Below are 12286 nucleotides of genomic sequence, written 5' to 3'. Positions count from 1 at the left end.
TGGTGTTGGGGTTGGAGGTGGGGTAAGTACCTAAGTGACTCCCACCGTTAGCTCTTTTCCGCTCTTAGTGAAACCCTCTGCGCACGGTAAATAAGCGTTTAATAAATATAATTATTACTACTCCTGCTACTCTGTGAGTTTGCATTCAAGGACGTAGGTGATGCAGTAGGGAGAGTAGTTTAGGGAGCTGAGAGATTGGTCTGAGGGTTTTCTGGAGGAGATGTGATTTTAGTAGGACTTTGAAGATGGGGAGAGTGGGTGGTCTGTCAGTTATGAAAAGGGAGGGAGTTTCAAGAATAATCATATATATAATTATGGTATTTGTTAAGCGCTTGCTAACTGTTCTAAGTTTCAGGTCGGCAGAGCATGAGCAAAGGGTCACTGACGAGAGAGACGACCTCAGGGCACAGTGAACTGGTTGGTGTTATAAGAGTGAGGTGAGCGGGTTTGGTGCTTGCTGGTGGGAGAGGAGCAGAGATAAGTAGAGGAGTGAGAACTGATTGAGTTAACCCGATGGTGAGGTGTTTCTACTCGGTATAGAGATGGATGGGCAACCATTGGAGGTGTCTGAAGAGTGAAGAGGTGTGCCCAGTACTCTGTTTTTTTTAAAAAAACACACCTGGGCAGCAGAGTGAAGGTTGATCTGGAGAGGGGTGAAGCTGGAGACGGGAGGTCAGCAAGGACGCTGGTGCGGTAGTTGAGGCGGGATGTGATAAGTGGGTGGCCGGTCAGCGTAGATGGAAATTTGCATCAAGAGGAAGGAGCCGGGGCTGTCACCAAGACAGAACTGACAGGATTTGGTGACAGACTACGTGGGTTGAAGGAGAGAGAAGAGCCAAGATGATACTGAGGTTACAAGCTCGTGAAGCAGGGAGCACGATGGTGCGGTCAACAGCGATGGGAGAGTTGGCGGGGGGTAACGGGAAGAGTTCATTAGAGAGCTGTTCACTGGGAATTTTTTCCCCTTATTCCAAGTGGGGGTCTGAAACATTTATATCTCATCTGACTAGATGCAGAAAAAAGGACTCACGGAAGGGTTATTTTGAAAGGTTCGCTACTATCAACAGTTATTAGTTCATTTTATGCTTTTTCCTAATTACTGCTTAACTGCAAACATCGAACCAAAGGAAATGAAGGATGTCGAGCAGTGCTGTGCTTTAACTCGCCAGAACGTGGATTGTATTTTTGGTTTATCTGAATCTTTATTGCTACCTAATCATTTACTGTACTTGTATGTGTTGAATTGAAGTCAGTCAATCAGGGGTATTTATTGAGCGCTTATTACAGGCAGAGCGCTGTACTAAATGCTTGGGAGAGTACAATATGCTTAGAACAGGGCTCAATGCTTAGGACAGTGCTTTGCACATAGTAAGCGCTTAACAAATGCCATAATTATTATTATTATTGTTATACAAGAGAATTAGCAAACCCGTTCCCAGCCCACAGCGAGCTTAGAGGGAAGCATTGTGGCTTAGTGGAAAGTGCACGGGCTGGAGAGTCAGAGGACATGGATTCTAATCCTGGCTCTGCCACCTGTCTGCTGTGTGACCTTGGGCCAGCCACTTAACTTCTCTGTGCCTCAGTTACCTCATCTGTAAAAATGGGGATTAAGACTGTGAGCCCCACACGAGACAACCTGATTACCTTGTATCTCCCCTCCTGTTTAGAACAGTGCTTGGCACATAGTAAGCGCTTAACAAATACCATCATTATAAGTAGTGGAGCCAGGATTAGGACTCAGGTGCTCAGACTTCCAGGCCCTAGCTCTTGCCACTTGACCTCACTCCTTCCCTAAGTCATGGGAGTCTAGACCGTGTCCCGGCTCTGCCACTTGTCAGCTGTGTGACTGTGGGCAAGTCACTTAATTTCTCTGTGCCTCAATTCCCTCATCTGTAAAATGGGGATTAACTGTGAGCCTCACGTGGGACAACCTGATTACCCTGTATCTACCCCAGCGCTTAGAACAGTGCTCTGCACGTAGTAAGTGCTTAACAAATACCAACATTATTATTATTATTAACTTCCCACTTGATTCCTCCAGAGAACAATAGAGTTGTAGTTGCTTTTCCAGGGAGAGGGGCTTGGCGACTTTTTTGTGGATCCATAGAAAGCAGTTGTCCTTTCTGCAGGAGTCAGGGTACTGTGTAATCTCCAGACACTTTAAGTGCCGAGTGTGTCTATACAAACTCTTAACACTCCTATCTACGGTTGGTCTTAATGCTGTCGAGTCATTTCCGACCCATAGCGACACCATGGACACCTCTCTCCCAGAAGGCCCCACCTCCATCTGCAATCGTTGTAGTAGTGGATCCAGAGAGTTTTCATGTTCAAAATACGGAAGTGGTTTACCATGGCCCTCTGCGCAGTAAACTGAATCTCCATCCTCAACTCTCTCCCAGGCCGCTGCTGCCAAGCACGGGGGAGTTTAGACGTGTAGCAGATGGCCTTCCGCTCGCTAGCCACTGGCCAAGCTAGGAATGGAACGGACAGGCCACTGCTTGACTCTCCCTCCCGTAGTCGAGACTGGTAGAGGACTGGAAACTCTCCACGTGCCATCCTGAGCGGGGCGATAGCTAGTACTTGTAAGTGTGATGGAACACACAAGCTAGCTTTCCTGCTAAACCACTGGTGCACCATTTATTCGGGTCCTTAATGTGTCCTCCTCCAATGGAAATGGGAAGGATTTTTGAATTTTACTGGGTATTTCTCCCAGGTTTCATGGCCGTTTGTTCTGTTCCTTTCCTGCTCTTCGTTGTTCTCAGGGTCCTTGCTTAGTTCTGACACCATATGTTTGGCAAGTTCCAGTTCTTAAATGTGAACTCTTTCACAAATTCTAAAACATTTTCAATCTCATTTCTCTCTCATGGATTCTTAAAAATACCAGCTGCTCCTTGTTTGAAAATGTAATTTCATTTGACTGACGCATGTGGCATGGTTTGTAAATATGGATGGATTTTCCTTGTTGCAGTGCCATAAGCTTGGTGGTCCATATGTTGATGTAATTCTTGACTTATTTTCAGCATCAGGAAAGCCTTCATGCTAAGATTTGGAAAATATGTTTTATTTTAATGTGTTTTTTTCCTTAAGACTACTCTGAGGCTGCCTTCAGTTACCATGGGACTTTTGTGCCTTCTATTTAAGGTTCTCAACATTTTATTATGCTTTTATCTTTAGTTGTTTCACATGAAAAGTGGTTCAAGAATAGCCTATGATGTTCAGAGCCCTTCTGCTGATTTCAGTGGATTGGAAGCAGACATCGTTGTATCATTTTAAGTCTAGTCAGATGGAAAGCAGCATGGTGAGGTGGATAGAGCACGTGCCTGGGAGTCAGAAGGTCATGCGTTTGAATCCCAGCTCCGCCACTTGTCTGCTATGTGGCCCTGGGAAAGTCACTTCACTTCTCTGGGCCTCAGTTACCTCATCTGTAAAATGGGGATTGAGAGTGTGAGCCCCACGTGGGACAGGGACTGTTTCCAACCCTATTTGCCTGTACCATCCACCCCTATGCTTAGTAGAGTGTCTGGCACATAGTAAGTGCTTAACAAATACCACAGTTGTTATTATTACTTTCAACTCTTGAACAGGCACCATATTTAGCTCTGTAGAAACTATAGCAGGATGTAATGCAGCATTTCTCAAATACAGCCATCGAGGACAGACAGCACCCAAGCAAGAGAGTGAGAAACACACAGGGTGAGACAAACTGGGAAGCTCAGACATAAGAAGGGCAAGGCTGTGGTTGTATTTTTATTAGTAGCCTAATTGGAAAAAGACGTGACCACCAAAATATCGTCGTGGCCACATATTAGACCTCAGAAAAATTTCCTTGGAGAGCCAGATGTGTTTCTTGGCATGTAATAATCAGTGAATCATAATCATATGGGAATTTAGATCTGGGATGTAGAAGACTTAAAAGCTTCTTTATTAAAGGAAGACTACAGAATTGACACCTCTCAGGGTCGCACCTGGAGAGTTTCCAGTCCTCTGCCAATCTCGACTGTGGGAGGGAGAGTCAAGGAGAGGCCTACCCATTCCATTCCTAGCTTGGGCAGTGGCTAGCGAGTGGAAGGCAAGCTGCTACCAGTCAAAATTCCCGTGCCGGGCAGCAGCGGCACGGGAGAGAGTCGAGGACGGTGACTCAGGTTTACTGTGCGCAGGGAGGCAACGGTAAACCACTTCTGGATTTGGACCAAGAAAACTCTCTGGATCCACTACCAGAATGATTGCAGATGGAGGTGGGACGTTCTGGGAGAGATGTGTCCGTGGCATCGTTATGGGTTGGATACGACTCAAAAGCATAAGACAACAGCAACAGAATTGAAAAACTAGTCCATACTTCATAAAGTGTGTTTGCAATATACATTTTGGGTAGAACACAATAGAAGTATTAGGGAATAGTGTTCCTACAGTATGTCTCTGTCTGGATTCAAAGCACTGCAGTGCCATAAAAAATTATTTGCCCTTGGTTATGGTATCCATCAAGATGTGAGTACTCTAATAGAAATTTTCTTTAGTACTCATTAGAGCTAGTTCTCTACTGCAGAAGCAGTGTGGCCTAGTGGATAGAGCACAGGCCTGGGAGTCAGAAGGACCCGAGTTCTAATCCCGGCTTTCCCGTGCATCTCCTATGTGCGCTTGGGCAAGTCACTTCACTTCTCTGTGCCCCAGTTACCTCATCTGTAAATTGGGGATTAGGTCTGTGAGGCCTCTGTGGGACACGGTTTGTGTCCAACCTGATGAGGTTGTATCAATCCTAGCGGTTAATACGGTGCCAGGCATGTAGTAAGCCTTTAACAGATTCCATTAAAAAAAAAGTTTTCTGTAGTGGTGATGTTCTTCCAGGGAAGAACTTGGGTAAGCAGCATGTTATATTGGATAGACACAGGCGTGGGAGTCAGAAGGTCATGCATTCTAATCCCAGTTCTGCCACCTGTCTGCCGTGTGACCTTGGGCAAGTCACTTCACTTCTGGGCCTCAGTTACCTTATCTGTAAAATGGGAATTGAGACTGAGACCCGTAAGGGACAGGGTATGTGTCCGACCTGATTTGCTTGTATCTACTGTAGTGCTTAGTATGGTGCATGACATATAGTAAGTGCTTAAATTGTACAATTCTTATTATTATTATTCCAGAGCACACAACCCTGCCTTTTGGAAGAACTGACGGTTCTAGCTACCATCAGGACTAGTAGCAAATTATCAATCAACCAGTGGTATTTCTTCAGTGCCGTCTGAGTGAGAAGCAGTGTACTGAGCACTTGAGAAACAGTGTGGCTTAGTGGAAGAGCACAGGCTTGGGAGACAGAAGTTGTGGGTTCTAATCCATGTGGCCTTTGCCACTTGCCTGCTGTGTAACTTTGAGCAAGTCACTTCACTTCTCTGTGCCTCAGTTACTTCATCTGTAAAATGGGGATTAAGTCTGTGAGCCCCACATGGGACAACCTGATTACCTTGTATCTACTGCAGTGCTTAGAACAATGCTTGGCACATAGTAAGCGCTTAACAGATACCATCATCATCATCATCATGACTTAGGAGAGCACAGTAGAAGCAAAACTCGTGTGCCCCAGCCCTCCTGGACTTTTTACTCTCTCCTATTATCTTTGGGAGGTTTCAGGTTACAGGCAGGCTAAAAAAACCTGCAGAAAGGAAGAACTTTTGTGGCCTAGTGGATGGAGTGTGGGCCTGGGAGTCAAAAGGACCCACGTTCTAATCCACTTGTCTGCTGTGTGACCTTGGGCAAGTCACTTCACTTCTCTATGCCTCAGTTACCTCATTTGTAAAATGGGGATTGAGACTGTGAGCCCCACATGGGACAGGGACCGTGTCCAACCCGATTTGCTTGCATCTATCCCAGCGAGTGCTTAGTACAGTGCCTGGCGCATAATAAGTGCTTAACTAATACCATAACAATTATGGATTTCCTGCCTGCTCTTCAAGCTCAGAATGTCCAAAACTGAATTTTTCATCTTCCCTCCCAAACCCTCTCCTCAATCTAATTTTCCCATTGCAGTTGCCAATAATAAGGGTGATAATTGTTAAGCGCTTACTATGTGCCAAGCACTGTTATGAGCGCTGGGGTAGATACAAGGAAACAGGTTGTCCCACATGGGGCTCACAGTCTTAATCCCTATTTTATGGATGAAGAAACTGAGGCACAGAGAAGTGAAGTGACTTGCCCAAAGTCACACAGCAGGCAAATGGCAGAGCGGGGATTAGAACACACGTTCTCTGACTCCCAAGCCCGTGCTCTTTCAACTAAGCCACCCTGTTTCTCTACATCACCATCCTGCCCCTGACTCTGGCCTTATCCCTGGCTCCAGCCTTTCTCTCCACCCCCATATCCAGCCTGTCGCCAAATCCTGTCAGTTGTTTCTCCACAACAATTCCAGATTTCCCCCTTTCCTCGCCACGTAAGTGACCACCGGTCCAGGTGCTTGTCCTATCCTGACTCCTGCAGTCAGCCTCCTCGCTGACCTTCCCGCCTCTAGCCTTTTCTCTCTCCAGCCCATAATTCATTCTGCTGCCGAGCTCCTCTTCCTAAAATTTCAGTCTGCACATGTCTTGCTCTCCTCAGAAACCTCTGATGGTTTCCTGTTTCTCTCTGCATCAAGCACACTCCTTAATCAACCCAATCATCTCTTCCCCCGCCCCCCATCCACTCTCTTCTCCCACTACCCTCAGCTCACACACTTTGTTCCTCTCAAGATAATATATTCACTGGGCCTCACTCTCCTCTCTCCCGCTGCATGGAACTCCCTTCCACCTCCCACGTGATGGACCACTATCTCTCCATCTTCAAAGTCCTTCTGAAACTACAACCCAGTAGCTGGCCTTTTCCCATTACTCTCATCTCATCACCCCATTTTCCTCACCTAAGCACTTGGTCACACCCCCCAGTAGTACTTGTAGACATATCTTTGTACTCTCTTAATTGCTTCTATCTATAACGTGTTTTAGCGGCTGTCTTCCCCCATTGGATTGGAAGCTCCCCGAGGACAGGGGCCATGTCTCCTAACTCTTCCAAATTCTTAGTGTCGTACCCTGTGCACAGTCGGCGCTAGATAAAGCCTATTATTTGATACTTTAAGGTCGTGTCTGAGAGTCATTTTTTGGTAGCAGGATAAATATAAGATTTTACATTCATCTGGTGTAACTGAGGCTGTGAATCTGAGGATGTTTTGCTGCTGGTTTTGCAGAATATATGGAGCAATTTGCCTGTATTTTAAAGGCTTTTGATTATAATTGAACAGCTAACTTTTAAGGAAACGGGGAAAGTTGTGGTTGAAGCCATCGAACTGACAGTTGTAAAAACCGCTAAAAGAATTTTGTATTTGGCCAGTGAATTTTGGATTTGGCTAGCTATCCTCTTCATTAGCACACAAAACATGCATGTGTTTTCTAATTTCCATGCCCACCCATTTAGATCACATTAAAAAAACCATAGTCTTTAACACTGTAATACAAAGGATGTGTAAAGTAAGTTATTGTTGGGTTTTTTGGGGGTGGGTGGTGGCGTGTTCAGTGCAATCTTCCCTTAAGACATTTTTCTCCCTGGTAAAAAGCAATTACACATTTTAAAGAAAATTTTATTTTAGCATAGAAGAAGCCCATCACTGGCATAACTCTTATGCATATCTACCTCCTAAATGTCTACCTTTCAAATCTTAACTCCATTTATCCTGACTTTTTTTTATTTTCACCATTCCAGATGCTGGAATATCAACTATTTTGTTGACGGTTATTTCCTTATTTATCGCTTCACCGGTTTTCTTTTTTTTCCCTTTTCTTTACTATTTCATCCCTTCTTTGGGTTTCCTTACCACAGTTCTGCCAGCTTTTCAGATTTAGGGTTTAGCTTAAAATTTCCCATTTTACTGGTGTTTCCTCAGTACCCGGGTATTTTTTTTGTCAGCATTTCTAGTGTCGAAGCCCGTCTCTTACCTAGCGGCATCCGAGCCTTCCCAGTGGCTCAGGCAAGCTGGAAATGGTTGAGGGGCACAGGGTCAGAGCCCCGATCCTTCTCAGACAACGGCTGTCAATTGTGGGGGGAACTCTTAGCCAATCAGAAAATTCACATTCATTCATTCAGTCGTATTTACTGAGTCCTTACAGTGTGCAGAGCATTGTACTAAGCACTTGGAAAGTATAATTCAGCAACAGATAGAAACAATCCCTACCCAGCAGCAGGCTCACAGTCTAGAAAGGGGAGACAGACAACAAAACAAAACAAGTAGACGGGCATCAATAGCATCAATTGCCTATCAGAAAACTTGTATGAACATGAAATTAAGTGGCCAAAAATCCACATGTGCTTGAACTCCAACAAGTTCTCAACCAGCCCACGAAATACGACAAAGAACTACCTGGAAAGTGCCATTTTGTTAAGTGGGTAAGTAATAATAATAATATTGATGGTGTTTGTTAAGCACTTATTATATGCAAAGCACTGTTCTAAGCGCTGGGGGGCTACAAGGTGATCAGGTTGTCCCACATGGGGCTCACAGTCTTAATCCCCATTTTACAGATGAGGTAATTGAGGCCCAGAGAAGTGAAGTGACTTGCCCAAAGTCACACAGCTGACAAGTGGCGGATCCTGGATTCGAACCCATGACCTCTGACTCCCAAGCCCGGGCTCTTTCCACTGAGCCACGCTGCTTCCTTGACCTAGTGGAAAGAGCACAGCCTAGGAATCAGGATGTGGGTTCTAATCCCAGCTCTGTTACTTGTCTGCTCTGTGACCGGTCAGGTCACTTAACTTCTCTGTGCCTCAGGTTTCCGATCTGTAGAACGAGGATTAAACCCTACTGCCTCTTACTTAGGCTGTGAGCCCCATAAGATACAGAAACTGGGCCCACCCTGATTATCTTATACCTACCCAAGCACTTAGTGTCAACCACTCTTCTAAGCCCTGAGGTAGAAACAAGATAAGATTGATCTATTGGCACAGAATAAGTGCTCAATAAGCCCAGCACACACAGAAAAATGGAAAGGAAGGCCCTTCTGTTTTGTGCCATTAAGACGCATGTGGGTTGGGGGTTTATATTTTCAGCGGAGCATCAGTTTTGGTCTGGGCACGCCTGAGCAATGAGCAGTAAAACCCAATGAGATGAAAACTGTCTGGTTTCCCAAATGAATGAGGTGTGGACCCTGAGTATTTTCTCAGCTGCACATTCGTCCACTCACCAGTTTGCATTAAACGAGAATCCAGCCCGTTGAATCTGTATTGACATAGGCTCTTCCCGTCAGGTTAAATGCTTTTCTCAGCATGGTGTGAGAAGCCCTAGGTATGATACATTAATCTGGATGGTCTAAATGACAAATCTTGCCCCGGGTGTTGGATAAGGTCCTTTTTTTTCCCCCAGAAGTTTTTAAGCTTATTTTTAAAAAATCTGTGTCTTTGGACAGACCATTTTGAAGTTGAGGTGTTATTTTAAGAGCAGTAGTGTTTAAATGAGGTGTGATCTCACAGGAAGTCAGAACCAGACGGTTTTGTGTGGTTTTTTTTTTATGGTGGATGTGATGATAATAATAACTGTGGTATTTTGGGAGTGCTTACTATGTGCCAAGCAGTAAACTAAGCGCTGGGTTAGATGCAAGATAATCAGGTCCCACACAGGGTGCACAGTCTAATCAAATCATTCAACCAGTGGTATTTACTGAGCGCTTACTGTGTGCAGAGTACTGTACTAAGCTTGGGAGAGTACCCTACAATAGAGTAGGTGGACGCGTCCCTTGCCCACAGGGAGCTTACAGTCTACAGTCTAAGTAAGAGAGAAAGCAGGTATTGAATCGCGTTTTGCAGATGAGTAAACTAAGGCAGAGAAAAGTTGAATGACTTGCCCAACGTCACACAGCGTGTAAGTGGCATGACCAGGATTAAAATCCAAGTCCTCTGACTCCCAGGTGTGGACTCTTTCAACTAAACCCTGCTGATTTGTTCATTGATTCATTCAGTCATATTTATGGAGCGCTTACTCTGTGCAAAGCACTATACTAAGCGCTTGGGAGAGTACAGTGTAACAACAAACACACATTCCTGCCCACAACAAACTCACAGTCTAGAGGGATTCTCATAGCATGACCTAGCGTAGGACGTAGGAATCAATCGATAGTATTTATTGAATGCTTCCTGCGTGCAGAGCACTGTACTGAGTACTTGGGAGAGCTCAATACAATCGAGTTAATAATAATAATTGTGGTATTTGTTAAGAGCTTACCGTGTGCCAGGCACTTTACTAAGGGCTGGGATGGAGACAAGCAAATCACAGTCCCTGTCCCACGTGGGGCTCACGGTCTCAATCCCCATTTTACAGATGAGGTAAGTGAGGCACAGAGAATGGAAATGATTTGCCCAGGATCACACAAGGGCAAGTGGCAGAGCCGGGATTAGAACCCGTGACCTTCTGACTCCCAGGCCCATGCTCTATCCATTATGCCATGCTGCCTCTGGTAGAGTTGGAAGACCGTTGGCTGCCCACAAGGAACCTACAGTCTAGAAGAAGAACTGGGGTCCAGGTAGATTGAGGGCTTCATTCAGTAGTATTTATTGAGTGCTTACTCTGTGCAGAGCACTGTACTAAGCACTTGGAATGTACAAATGGGCAACAGATAGAGACAGTCCCTGCCCATTGACAGGCTTCTTGGAGATGGAGCCCAGGTCTCCTTTACTCTTGCCCTAATTCTCTCAGCCTCTCTCAGGGTCGCACCTGGAGAGTTTCCAGTCTTCTACCAATCTCGGCTACGGGAGGGAGAGTCAAGGGTAGGCGTACCCATTCCATTCCCAGTTTGTCCAGTGGCTAGCGAGTGGAAGACAAATTTGCTACAAGTCAAAACTCCCCTGTGCTGGGCAGCAGAGACACGGGAGAGAGTCGAGGGCGGAGACTCAAGTGTACTGCGCAGAAGGCGGCAATGGTAAACCACTTCTGAATTTTTACCGAGAAAACTCTATGGATATACGCTACCAGAGCGATTGCAGATGGAGAGCAGGACGTCCTGGGAGAGATTCATTCATTCAATAGTATTTACTGAGCGCTTACTATGTGCAGAGCACTGTACTAAGCGCTTGGAATGTACAAGTCAGTAACAGATTTAGAAAGCCTCTGCCCTTTGACGGGCTTACAGTCTAATCGGGGGAAACAGACAGACAAGAACAATAGCAATAAATAGGACCAAGGGGATGAACATCTCATTAAAACAATAGCAAATAAATAGAATCAAGGTGATGTACATCTCATTAACAAAATAAAAAGGGTAATGAAAATATATACAGTTGAGCGGACGAGTACGGTGCTGAGGGGAGGGGAAGGGAAAGGGGGAGGAGTAGAAGGAAAGGGGGGAAAAGGGGGCTTAGCTGAGGAGAGGTGAAGGGGGGGTGGAGGGAGCAGAGGAAAATGGGGAGCTCAGTCTGGGAAGGCCTCTTGGAGGAGGTGAGAGATACCTCCATGATGTCGCTGTGGGTCGGAAACGACTCAGCGGCATAAGACAAGACGGTACCATCAGCCGCTCCTGGAAAACTTCTCTTGGTGGGGTGGGGCAAGGAGGGCTCAGTGTGAAATGTATAATGCCCACGGATGGTGGCGGGGAGTAACCTCTACTCCATCCTAATTCTCCTCAAACCCTCCTCTGCCTTCCACGCTTCCGACCACCCCCTTTCCTGGAAACATCATCCAGACCTAGCTTCATTGACATGGTCCTTTTCTGGTTCTCCTCTTAGTAAGTCAGTCAATCAATCATATTTATTGAGCACTTACCATGTGCAGAACACTGTACTAAGTGCTTGAAAGAGTACAATTAATAATGAACAGACACATTCCCTGAACACAGCGAGCTTACAGTCTAGAGGAGACAAACTTAATATAAATAATAAATTATAGATGTGTACATAAGTGCCGTGGGGCTGGGAGGGATGCATAAAGGGAGAAAGGACGACGCAACGCAGAAGGGAATGGGAGAAGAGGACAGGAGGGATTAGACAGGGAAGGCCTCTTGGAGATGTGCCTTCAATGAGGCTTCGAAATGGGGAGAGTAACGGTCTTTTGGCTATGAGGAAGGAGGGTGTTCCACACCAGAGGCAGGACAAGGGTGAGTGGCCAGTGGAGAGAGAGAAAAGATCGAGGTACAGTGAGAAGATTGGCATTGGAGGAGCTAAGTGTGCAGGCTGGGTTGTAGTAGGAGAGCACTGAGGTGAGAGAGGAGGGGGCGAGGTGACGGAGTGCTTTAAAGCCAACGGTAAGGAGTTCCTGTTTGATGCAGAGGTAGATGGGCAACCACTGAAAGTTCTTGAA

The 12286-nt window shown here is 45.7% G+C and overlaps 1 protein-coding gene and 1 non-coding gene across 2 annotated transcripts in view; both read left to right on the top strand.

Annotated features, from left to right (window-relative positions):
* RNF13 (ring finger protein 13) overlaps positions 1–12286 on the top strand; it is a 247592-nt gene that overhangs the window by 153415 nt on the left and 81891 nt on the right. The window lies entirely within an intron of this gene.
* Positions 3948–4085, top strand: LOC114816684. Its single transcript, XR_003764490.1, has one exon. It is a non-coding gene; the product is annotated as a small nucleolar RNA SNORA7 (small nucleolar RNA).

This window comes from Ornithorhynchus anatinus, chromosome 1 (assembly GCF_004115215.2).
Source record: "Ornithorhynchus anatinus isolate Pmale09 chromosome 1, mOrnAna1.pri.v4, whole genome shotgun sequence".
In the NCBI taxonomy this organism is placed as follows: domain Eukaryota; kingdom Metazoa; phylum Chordata; class Mammalia; order Monotremata; family Ornithorhynchidae; genus Ornithorhynchus; species Ornithorhynchus anatinus.
This window is presented reverse-complemented; position numbering and strand designations above follow the sequence as displayed.